Below are 13,668 nucleotides of genomic sequence, written 5' to 3'. Positions count from 1 at the left end.
GTATATGAATCATTCACGATCTTAACTATAATCTTGATTTCAACCACCTTGATTAAGATGATGCGATGCAAACTCTTGGACGATGTACACGTGAGGTATATGTATCGTATGTAATTTGGGCGGGGTATAATGATGAATACATGGAATAATATCATGACACCAAGGGTCATAACTCTCCTTGATAAAAGTGTAAGATTGGTCTAGTGGTAAAAAATGAGATGAAGTGTGCAGTAGCAGATCTTGAACATATAAGTTTTGGAGGGGCCAAAATAATATATTCAAAATATAGATATGTTTCAAAGAGGTAATATGAAACTCCTCACCTACACCTATATTATTCGAATCTTAACAAACGAACGATCTATCTAATTCAATAATTGGATTTTTAGTATCATCCTTCAAAATAGGTGAAGAATTCAAAATATCTAAAAATTAGAATCTATTTTGTTTTCATGTTCACTATATATTCCTTCTTATCATTGTTAATAATTGAATCTATTCTTTTATTCTTTATCTTTATACCTTTTTTTTAGTTTAAATTTTTATATCAAAATCTAATAAGAAATTGGGGGACTTAATTATTAAAAGAAAAATTTATGAAATCATGCCACACGTAAGAAGGTAATGAAAAAACATATAGGACATAATTTCTTCTATATATATTCATTAAAAAATAAATCTACAAAAAACTCATGAAATGAAAAATACCATTTATTAAACTAATATTTTACTATTAAGTAAGACAAATAGAGAGTTATCTCTTTTATCTTCTATAATGGAATAGAACATATGAGAAACAAGAATAGAAAGAATGAGTTAGTGTCTAAGTTAATATTTTTCTTCATAAAAAAAAAAGAAAATATATGAGAGTAAAAATATGTGAGAAACTCAAAGATAATGAAAAAGAATATAAAAATATCTTAATAGATTTGTTTATTTTTTATTATATTCAATTTTATGTTTTATTATTTATTAACATTAAATGTTATCTATAACTATATATAAAGAGGATTTTCTCTTTTGTGTCCACAATTACTTATTTCTAATTTACCATTTACAATATAATTAATTATTTATTTTTAAAGACTAAGGGTTATTTTTACATGTTTTCAATAAAACTATTCTAGCAACTATTTCTTCTTCTTTTGTATTCATTACCAGTTATTTTCTTTTATTTTCTCCATTTATTTCATTTTGTTTTTAATAAATATAAATTTATTTTGTATATTAACCTAGTGATATTATAATATCATCACCTGCTAATATAATATTATATATATTTAGAAAATACTTATACATAGGCACAACACTTTTGTGTTTATGCTAGTATTTTATAAAAGAAATAAAATTTTACCTAATTTAATTTATATTAATATAATATATTACATATATAATTTTTAAAAAAAATTAAAAATCTAGGTGGGGCCATGGCCTCCTACACTATAACTAAGTTCCACTGCTGGAAGTACAGGAGAAGATGTGGATTCATATCTTCTACTAACATTCGAGATATTTGAAAGGGTGTAAAAGATTATGGGTTTAACTCCTCCCACTAAAAACTAAGATAAATAAAGGTATAATTAGTCGCAACGTACCTAATTTCGTTCCAATGTATCTAAATGGTACCCGTTTTTAACTTTGCGTCTACTTAGTACCCAAATTAGTTAATTTGCATCAATATGGTCCCTTTTCATTGACTTTGTTAAATAAGGTAACATATAACTGTGTGGACCTAGTAAGTGAGAAAAAAATTTATGACGTGGCACGAGAGTGGTGTGTGATGTGGAACAGTGTAGCGTAAGACAAAATTGAAAAGAAAAAAGGCATAAAATTGGAAAGATTTTTGCAATAGAAGAGGGGTTTTCTAGAGTTGGGGTTTTCTAAATTTGGGAGATTTCGTGCATTGTGGACAAAATTGAAGTTGCAATTGACATCAAATTGGCTGCTATTTCGGATTGCAGGTGTGCAAACCAATTATTTTTTTTTGTCGTTTATTGCATGATTTGGTTTTGGGATGGTGGGGTTTAGGGTTAGTGGTTGAATGGTGTGTGTGGTTTAATTTAATGGTGTTATGCGATGCTGTTATAATTTTTTTATGATTTCGTTGATGGTGGTGGTCCATAAAGTGTGATTGTGTTTATGAAAAGTGGTCCCTCGTTAGTTATGCTTTTGTCTATTTTGATGCTTTTGTTGGTGTCATAGTGGTATGAAATGTAATATGTGGTTTTTTGTTTGGGAAAATTGATATTTCGCAGGGTAATATAGATATATTATTGTTTGTTGGTATGGACGACTCCCATTTCGAAGTCGTCTTTCATCATGATGGGAGGTTTAAGAGTAATGGGTCACTGTAATATGTTGGCAGTTGAGTATTTTGGCATGTGACCTAGACAGATGGAGCTATTCCGAGATTTTGGGTATTCTAAAGGAGATGGGTTATGCCAATGTGAAGGAGATGTGATATGCAGTAGGTGGAGGATCTATTTTGGAGGGTATATTACAGTTGTTGTTTGATGACTGAGGGGACATGTCATATGGTGAATATTGCGACACTTAGTGGTCAAGTGCACTTGTATGTGGTTCACAAAGTGGATGAAGCTGAGGTAAGGAATATGTTAGAATATCATCATGATGTGGAAGAGGGTGATGTTCAGGGTGATGTTGAAGGTGATGTGAGTAAGGGTGTACAAAGCGAAAATGAGGAACATGGAGGTGAGGTTGATGAGGGCGTACAAGTTCAAAATGAGGATGATGGAGGTGAGGTTCATGAGGCTGTACAAAATGAAATTGAGGAACATGGAGGTGAGCTTGATGGGGGTGTACAAGTTGAAAATGAGGTTGATGGATGTGAGGTTCATGGTGGTGTAGAAGTTGAAAATGTGGATGATGGAGGTCAGGTTCATGAAGTTGTACAAAGTCAAAATGAGGAACATCGAGGTGAGGTTGATGGGGGTGTAGAAGTTGAAAATGCGCATGAAGGTGATGTAGACAAGGATGATGTAAGTAGTTGTAGTGAATCCACAGGTGATAGTTTTATTGAATATGACCTACTTGATGTTAGTATCCATAATTATGAAGATGAAGATGACTCTTGGGATAGTGATGGTCATAGTTCAGTTGATTTTGGTGGAGTTAGTGGTCATAATACTCATGCAGCTGATAGGGATTTATCTGACACTGATTGGCCATCTGAAAGTTTGAACAATGTTGAGTACAATGATTATTCTAGAGATGATAGAGATAGTTATGGACACTTTGGGATATTTTCAATGCCCAAAAGTATGGAAGCTTCCATGCTGCCACTCTCTCACTATTATGAGGTTCCTCAATATTAATGTAGAATAACATATACCTTAATGGTTTTTGACATCAACGTATGAAGAAACATATATTCCACTGATATATCTAGTCAACAGACCTAATGTTTGGGAGATGAATTCAAATATTGATGTATTGCCACCACCAAGAGGATATTGCCAGAGAGACCTAAAAAGAAGAGAAGACTTGACAGTTGGGAGTTGCGCAAAGATTCTACACAACTAAGACATGGTGGGACTAGAAAGAGGTGCAGGATATGTAGACAAATAGGTCATAGAAGAAATGGTTATCCACAAGCCCCAAAGGAGTCACAACTCAGCCACCAATTAATCCAGAAACTCAGCCACCAACACAAACTCATTAAACCCAGGCACCAACTGATAGCAGTCAACAAACTCAAGCACCAACAGATGGTCCTAGTACACAAGCACCAATTCACACCCCAGCTGCGGCAGCAACTGAGGGTCCTGAAACACAAGCACCAATTCACACCCCAACTGAGGCAACAACTGATACACCAATTCAGCCCCCAACAGAAGCTCCTCTTGGATCACATGCATCAAGTGGACCACAACAACCAATTCAGCAACCAAGTACAACAACCAATCCAACAACGCAAATTGTTGTCTCTTATGTACAACACACACAACAAGTTGAACCAGGTGCTACACAATAAAGTTAAGAACCACCAAGACCACCTGCACGTACAAATGGTAGACCAAAATTGACATATAAAAGGGGCCCAACTTGGAAGCCATGATCCACCAACTGAATGCTTTTTCATGAAGAATTTGGACTTCCATTTTGTGTTTTAAAGTGTAATTTGTAATTGACTACTTGCTTTATATTGGGCTTATTTTGGAAGACAAATTATTTTGATATGCCCAGCTTATGTACTCAACACTTAATATTCACTTCGTATCTAATGAATGCATTTTCATCCATGTTTAGTTCAGACTTTATGAATGTGAAATGAATGCCACCAAGTGTTATGTCTGTGCATCCAATTAATTACACAAGATTAAATTTTAAATTCATACCACACATTGAACACACCACTAGTGCAGGAAAGGAAAACAACAGCGATTATTTTTAACTTTTGGCTTCGGGTTCGCACCCGAAACATATACTGCCGAGGTAAAAAGACACTTCTTTATGCCTCAGTTATCAACCCAAGGCATATTGCATAGTTACTGCCTCGGTTTCCACCAACCGAGGCCTAATTGTGTACCAGAAATAAAAAAAAACTTGGGTCTTCACTTTCCTCGTTACCTGTGGGTTCTTCAATCACACTGAGAAAAAAAGAAACAGTTGTGAAGCATTGTAAGATTAAACTTAGAGAAAATACCATGGATTTTGATGGAGGTAAAACAATAATTCTATTGCTGGAATTAAAAGAAAAAATGGATCTGTGTGATTCAATCACTGCCAATAGCATAATTTTTAACACAAACATAAGCCCAGAACATGGAATGGCATAAACAATGACAAAATGGCATAAACATTCATTCTTAGATCTGACCTCAAATTATCAACATCAATCAATATCACAAACCATAGCAATGGCAATTTCATTTACTTCCATCAATAAATAAAAGCAATTAAAAGACCCAACCAGTAGCTGATTCTTGTAAAGTAGCCCATAAAACACCAGATCCGGTGACGACGAACTTCATGCTCAGAGAAGACGAAGATGCAGCGGCGCCGGAACAATCTCGTCGACGGTGAAGTGGAAGTGCAGCGGTGGTGCAAGTGAAACGAACGACGCACTTGAAGAGTGGTGATGGTTGCTCGAAGAAGAAGAAGATGCAACGGCGGCCCCGAAACAACCTCCTCGACGGTGTCGTGGCGGTGTAGCGGCGGTGAAGTCGAAACGAACGGCTGCACGTAGTGGAAGAGTGGAAGCTGTGTGCGGGTTGCTCGGAGAAGAAGAAAATCGCGAGTGTTGCTGCTGCAATGAAAAGATTTGGGGTTTTTGTTAACCCTACAATGCGATACTGCCTCGGTTAATTTGAAACCGAGGCATATTGCTTCTTATATGCCTCGGTTGGCAGGAGGACCGAAGCATAAGGTCCCTATTGCCTTGATTATAAAAGAACCGAGGCATAAAATGTGACTTTAATTACAAAAATGCCACCGCATGTTTATATGTAGCGGGTGCGCAGGATCTGAGACATATACTGCGAGGTAAAAACTCTTAAATGTACTAGTGCACTTTTCATGAGCAAAAATTTCAACTTCTAATTCATTTAATATCCATTCATTACAACTTCATTGAACACATAAATACATACCCAAATACAAACCATATTCAATCCTTCATACACTTAAGCTTTCACAGATTTTACAAAAAAAAGAACCAATGAACCCTTCATCTATTTTTTATCAATACACACAGAAGGAGAATGATAATTAAACATCCAACAACCAATTATCCTAAATAAGTACATCTGCCACTTCTCAGAATCAATCAACTCTTTCTCCAGATTACGTATTTTTTGGCTTTGTCCGTTGTTAACAAAAATCAAACAAAACATGATTTTGAACAATAAAATTCAGCCCAAACGAAAACAAAAATCACATATCAAACCTTGTAGTGAGGGCACCCCCAAAATTATTTCCCACCATTCTCCACTGTTCTTACAACTCTTAACACTACAATCTCGCCACAATGGCAATGTGGTGTTCCACCCAGTGACCTAGATACAATAGCAAGAGAAGAAACGCTGTGGTTATGTGACCCACACAAACAAGAGGACCACAGATGACTAAAACCACGAGACATTTCCCACTTCAACAACCACCTTACCCCCGCAACAAATGAGTTTCCTGGCCAAAAGATGAAGAAGAAGATGAAGATGGGAATGGGAAATTAGGGCTTTCAAATGGGGACAATAAATTCAAATAGGACATGACACGTTAACCATAAATTGCCACTATACAATTATTTCATTAAAACATATTCGTTCTATAATGCCACATTAGTGCTCTGTTAACGGCGTTTCTGAAAACCTAACGGGATGGACCACATTGATGCAAATTAACTAATTTGGGTACTAAGTAGACACAAAGTTAAAAGCGGGTACCATTTAGACATATTGGGACGAATATGGGTACGTTACGACTAATTATACTAAATAAAATATCTATTATATGAATGGATCATAACATTCATACAATATTTCTTCTTTTCTATTTTGTGTGTGTCTATATATATTGAACTATATATCTATTATGTCAAAATTAACTGTATGTTTTCTTTTATGATCATAGTTATTGTCACAATAAATAATGTTGCATATTAAATAAAATTTATGAACAAGAAGTTTCTGCATATGCGCGTAGAAGAATTAAAAAAGAAGAAGAGATATATTGGCTATATATATATATATATATATATATATATATATATATAACAATATATAAAGGGGATTTCCCTTTTCGTGTCTATATTTCAAAATACCAAATTTACCCTTTAAATATAATAATTTTTTAAATCTTTTTAAATTGACCTTTATTTTTACAAGTTTTTTATAGGCTTAATTATTCGGATTATACCCAGTTTAGTTCTAAAATTTCAAAATGATACCCACTTTTAAGTTTGTCTCAATTTAGTACCCAAATTCGTAATATGCATTAATGTAGTACCCTTCGTTAAGTTTTCGCAAACGCCGTTAAGTATCTTGCCACGTGTCAGCCTCTGGTTTTTTTAATTTTTTTAATTTCTTTTAATTTTTTTTAATTTTTTAATTTTTTTTTTGAATTTTAAAAAAAATGCCACGTGTCAAATGTGACACGTGGCATTGTCAGTGACACATGGCAAGGTATCTCCAAGTGGCAAGGTATTTGCCAAGTGTCATTGTCTTGATTTCAACTTAGTTCCCATATATGTCTATTTGTTTCAATTTAGTACCCATATATGTTTATTTGTTTCAATTTAGTACCCGCTCGATTTGTTTCAATTTTGTCCGAATATTTTTTTACAAAATAGAGAAATATTGTGTCTCCCTTAGGACCAAATTTATTATTTATATAAATGTTATATTTATATTTGTTATTAAAAATGACTTATAAAATTAAGTATTAAAATTTATATTAAAGTTAATAGTAAAAGTCATGAATAACAAATTTACCAAAACTTTGTTATTCATGAGTATAACAAATATCAATGTAACAAAACATAAATATGTTATTCATGACTTTTACCATTAATTTTAATATAAATTTCAATACTTAATTTTATAAGTCATTTTTAGTAACAAATATCAATATAACATTTATATAAATAATAAATTTTGTCTTTAAAGAGATACAATATTTCTCTATTTAAAAAAATATATTTAAACAAAATTCAAACAAATAGAGCAGGGACTAAATTGAAACATATATGGGTATTAAATTGAAACAAATAGACACATGTGGGGAATAAATTGAAATCAAGACAATGACACTTGGAAGGCACCTTGCCACGTGGTGGTACCTTGGCACATGTCACTCACAATGCCACATGTCACAATAAGGATTTCACACATGACAATTTTTTACAAAAAAAATAAAAAAAAAAATTAAACAAAATTATAAAAACCAGATGCTGACACGTGACAAGGTACTTAACGGGGTTTGCAAAAACTTAACGGAGGGTACTACATTGATGCACATTACGAATTTGGGTACTAAAATGAGACAAACTTAAAAGTGGGTACCATTTTGAAATTTTGAAACCAAACTGGGTATGATCCGAGTAATTAAGCTTTTTTTATAAAATTGGCTATCTTTGTTTCTTCTCTTCTTCTTTATTTATCAATGGTTATTCTTTCATTTGTTCTGATATATTTCACTTTATTTTTAATATTTTTAAAAAATATAATTTTGTATATATTTTTAATAACATTACAATATTATCACCTACTAATATAATATCACGCATATTTAAAAAATGCATACACACAGATGCGATAGCACCTGTGTTTACGCTAGTGTATATATATATATATATATATATATATATATATATATATATATATATATATATATATATATATATATAATAGGTAAGGTTTTACAGTATTTATTATATAATACATTAATTTAATCAATGCATATATTAATATTTTACACAAATAAAAGAATAAATAAGTGATGGTTATTTATGTTATATTTATTATTTTGTGTAAAATATTTAATGATAGAACATAAATAACATAACAATGTAATATATTACGTTAATTTACATTATTTAATATTTAAATGTATATATTGATTATTTTCTTATTTTAAATCCTTTTATGATCATAGTTACTGCGACGGTAAATAATACTGTATGTTAAATTTAAGTTATGAACAAGAAGTTTCTGCATCTGCGCGTAGCATGAAAGAAAGAAAGAAATTTTGGAGATATGATAGGTAAGGTTTCAGGGCACTTATTATGTAATACATTAATTCAATCAATGCATATATTAATATTTTACACAAATAAATGAATAAATAAATTATGGTTATTTATGTTATATTTATTATTTACGTGTAAAATATTTAATGATAGTAAACAAATAATACAATGTAACATATTACATTAATGACATTAATGACATTATTTAATAATTAAATGTATATATTAATTACTTTCTTATTAGGATAATGCTAACCAATATCCTAAGACACTAGTTAAAGAATAATCAATATGTATTGGTTTCATATTTTTATATTGAAATTTAGAAAAATTAAGTATATTAATGAAAATAATATAAATGCATATAACAGATTTTATAAAAATAAAGATATCCTTTTTTAAATTTTTAGACAATAAAAATATATATTTATACTAAATTTTTATTTTTATAAACTTTTTAGATGTTTAACACTATCTTTTTTGTTGATTTTTCTATTAATTTAAATTATTTTATATTTAATTATATTTAATTTTTAGCAACATTAAAATATTAAAATATAATTATTTTATTATTTAATTATTTTTAAAATTTTTGTTGGTGAATATTAAATAAAATATACAACACTTATGAATATTTTTGTCTTTTAAATAAAGTAAAATTGTATTAATGGTTATTAGGTCCAATTTTATTTAATATCACACTTAATTATATACTTTTATAGGATCCAATGCATATTAATTATTTTTAACCAATACTCTAAGAACACTGGTTAGCAATACCCTATTTTATATCCTTTTAAAATGAAAATTACTAAAACACATTAATATTAATCCTTGTTCGATGAACAACTCATATGCTCTCTTTTTTCATTTATATAAAAGGGAGATTCATAGAGTTTCTCATCAAAGTTATCGTATCTTAATCAATGACAAAGAAATATATTCAGTTGTCTCTGAATATTTAGGCTTAGAGAAATGGACAATATGAAAAAAAAGAAGACATGGAAGACGAAGACATAAAGTTTTCAAAGAGAATAATGATATTGATCTTAAAATCAAATCAAGGAAGTATACCAAAGGTATTCTATATATTTGATTCATTAGATCCACAACCTCTTTTTTTATATTGTTGTGCTTTATTTAGTTATTCAAATTAAAAAGCATTTCGTGTGCATCCTTTTAGCGATACATATATTAAGTACTATTTCACAATTTTTTTCTAAAATATATGTAAATAGGGATTATCTTCACATGTTAAAGTAATCATATATATATATATATATATATATATATATATATATATAATTTATTCACAAATTTAGGGATCACTGGTGCAAGAATACACTTTTAAATCTGCATATAAGGGAACAAATTTAAAAAGTTCGCCAGTCAATCTTTTATAAATAAAAGATACTATTTTAAGTTTGTTAGTCTGAAAAAAAAAAAATTTGTGTTTTAGGTCTATTTGAAGAGAAACAAACATTAATTTTGTATTTTTGTTCAATTTTTCAAGAATCTTAAATTGATGTTTTTAAGTAAGCCAATTCTTGAACAGACCTAAATTTATCTTTTAATTTTTCCTACGTCTCACATTTTGCTGTGCCACACAATTGCATTCCATCCACGGGATTTCTTCAATTACATTATCTTATGCAGCACCAAAATCTCTTCATTTCTCTTTCTATTCCTTCAAGTTCAGATTCAGCAAAACCTATTGCGTGCACCTGAGAAGAAAGACCAAAAATATAAGATTTCATGGATCAAGTGAGTTTTATATTCCTATTTCCTTTTGAGTTTTTTTTTTGGCTGGTTTATAGTGCTTGAATGAGCATAGCATACCATGCTTGAAATAATGGCTTATCTGTCATAGTTTCATTGGAAAGAACTGTTTCATTGGCACAAACTGGTATAGTATAACTCATAACTTCCACTGATGAATCTTGAAATCATTACAGGGATGGCAGTGTAACTGTTACCAAGCATCCCGTGAGAAGAAGCTTGGTCTTTCTAGTGAAACAGAGGTAAATTTGTTGTCTCTTTTTGCTTAAGTTAACACATTAGTGAAACGATGTTAGGTATTTTTCAGAACCTAATTAGTTTTTGTGGTTTATACTTTCAGGTGGAGACCACACTACAATGGCGGCCAGTTTTATCTTCATGGAAACTGAACAGCTTAGTAGAAATGTGGCTGCAAGCCAAAGAATGAGACTCTTGTTGTTTACCAAACATAGATTGAACTTTTTTATCTTTTGGATGAAATGCGAATTCAAAGAAAAGTGCAGAGAACTTTATGATGGAAAAGATTAAAGGATAATGAGACAAACATTTATTGGGAATTTGTAAATGTAATAGTGATTTTAACTTTTCAATGTAATACTATATTTTATAGGAATTACTATATACGGAAGAAGAAGATATATGTTTTTCTCCATTAAATTTTGTTATGAGATTGATAAATGTACCGGATCGTAAAATAATAAAGAAGAAAGTTCAATTATCATTATCTAAAAGACTAATGTAGTTTAAGAAAAATTATGTTTATTTATTAATGAAGGTTAAACATTTTCAAACACGAAAATATTTTGATCAATGAGAAATAAGTCTAAAGTTAAGAAAGTAATAAAATTCATACAATAAAAAGAATTAATTTGGTTTAAGAAAATATATAATAAAAATTTATTAAGATTAAGTTTCATGATTCAATTCAAAGTAAAAACAACAAATATTATATTTTTAATTTCATTATAGACAACAATTTATTTAAGAAAGTCATCTCAAATTGAGTCACGATTTAAAATAACTATATGTCAACCGAACATGGAAGAAGTGTGTATTGTTAATTCTCTCTTAAATGGAGATAGCACTTCTAGATTTGGTGATTTCATTTATTAGAAGTATTAGGAGATCATCCATATATGGAGATCATCCATATATGTTTCGCTTTCAGATATATGTTATGGTTCTCTTCAACCAATTGACTTGTCCAACTTGAACACCAATTATGATTCCCAAATAGGAAGGGGTAGATAAGATTGAACCCTAAACACCAATTATGGTTCTGGCCGATAATTGACATGGTCATGTTTTATTTTGTGTTTGCTTTTATCTTTTATTGTTATTTTAATATTATTTTTTTAGATATTTTAGGTTTTATTTAAGAAAATTGGAAAAGATAAGTATTTAGTTTACATATTTAATATTTTGTAGATAAGTGAAAATATCTAAGAAATTAAGAAGAATATCAACAAAATTTGATTATCAAAGTTATTAGCAAGAAGAGATACTGAAATAGTTAATTACTCCAATACAAAATCAAGTACAAAGCTATAGGCCTAGTCCAATTCGAAAAATCTATAAACAAGGGACTTGACAAAGATCAAAATGAACAACCTTTTAGGAATTTTTGGAATAAAACTCTCCTGGGGGATATTCATCATTATTCTTGTTCTAGTACTTAGAATGTTATGGAGTAGCTAACTCCCTCATCCATAGGTTAGGTGTAATGTATTCTTAACGCTTACTGAATTTCACTATTCAATATAATTCTTTTCCACCACTCTTGTGTTCTATTATTGTTTTAACTACATGATAATTATTGATTGTATATTTGTGAATATCTAATCATTGGACTCGATATTAGAACGTAGGCTAAAATAGATAATTAATTGATTGTGCATCTAGACATTGAGTACATCGTTGATTATTTTTAACATCAGAATTTTGATCTTTATGCAAACATATAATAAAAATTGCTAAAACATTAGAGTTTTTATTATTCAAGTTTATACGTGTTCTTAAGACATTAAGACTTGTTACATAAGTTGTGAAGGTTAGGGTAGGAATTAAAATAATATTGTTGATTTTTTTTCTTTGAATTGGATTATGAAACCTAAATCCAATGATATTTTTATCATATATTGTTGCACACCATTTATTTAATAAAAATACAAAAAAAGTTTTATTTTATTTTTATTTTATGAAATTTGTTGTCTAATTGAATTGTGAATTGCAAGAGTTGTCAAAGTGCTACACAAATATTTACAAGTATTTGTATAAACAATGTTTGCACTTTTCATTTTATGACTTGAACGATTTGAAATGCTTATCAATTTCGTAACAATAGTCAAGACTAACTTGCACGTAAAATCCTATCTCTAAAGTTCTGGACAACTGAATTGTGCAAGTTATGCTAGCTGTCCTAGCTGTCCACTTAGTCACGAGCCTAAGGTCTGACATTAACCACCTTTGTTTTACAAGCTGATGGTTGAAATCTTTATTCTATGTATATGTGTTCGAAGCACCCATATGCTTCTTATATTATATTATATCTAATTCTTTTCCACTGTCAGAAAAAGTGTTGGGAAAAAGGAGAAAAAAAAATACAGACGTTCTGAGAATTTTTGAAATGAATAAAACTATTAAAATAATTATTAAACTCATATAAATATTTATTGAACAAAACCTCATTGAGATTATCAAAATTTGGTCATTAGATTTTTTTTTCTTAAAAGACACTTCTTCTATTACACATGAAAAAAAAAATAAAAGTCGTATAATTTAGTCATTAAATAATTTTCTTTTCTTGAAAACGATTATAATTTTTCTTTTTCCAAATAACCCAACAAAATTTAATATAGGTAAAAAGGAAAACATCTTCAAAGCGCTTCCTTCTATTAGACGTAAACAAATTAAGAATCGTGTGTAGAAAATGTATCAATATAGAAATTTTAAGTCTTTCGAATCCAAACACAGAAGAAAAAAAAATGAGTAGTTTGGCATATAATGAAGTGATTTTTGGTTTCCTCGTTCTTATGACAAAAATTAGAAATGTGATAGAACTAGATGCCTAAGAAATAGTGGAATTGGGTTTGCCAACAAAGTAAGGTCATCTTTAAACATTAATGTTGTGTTCGTTTGAGATAATTTACTGTTTTAAAGAAAATGGTAAGATGAAATAGGAG

Source organism: Vigna unguiculata, chromosome 4 (genome assembly GCF_004118075.2).
Source record: "Vigna unguiculata cultivar IT97K-499-35 chromosome 4, ASM411807v1, whole genome shotgun sequence".
Classification (NCBI taxonomy): Eukaryota; Viridiplantae; Streptophyta; class Magnoliopsida; order Fabales; family Fabaceae; genus Vigna; species Vigna unguiculata.
This window is presented reverse-complemented; position numbering follows the sequence as displayed.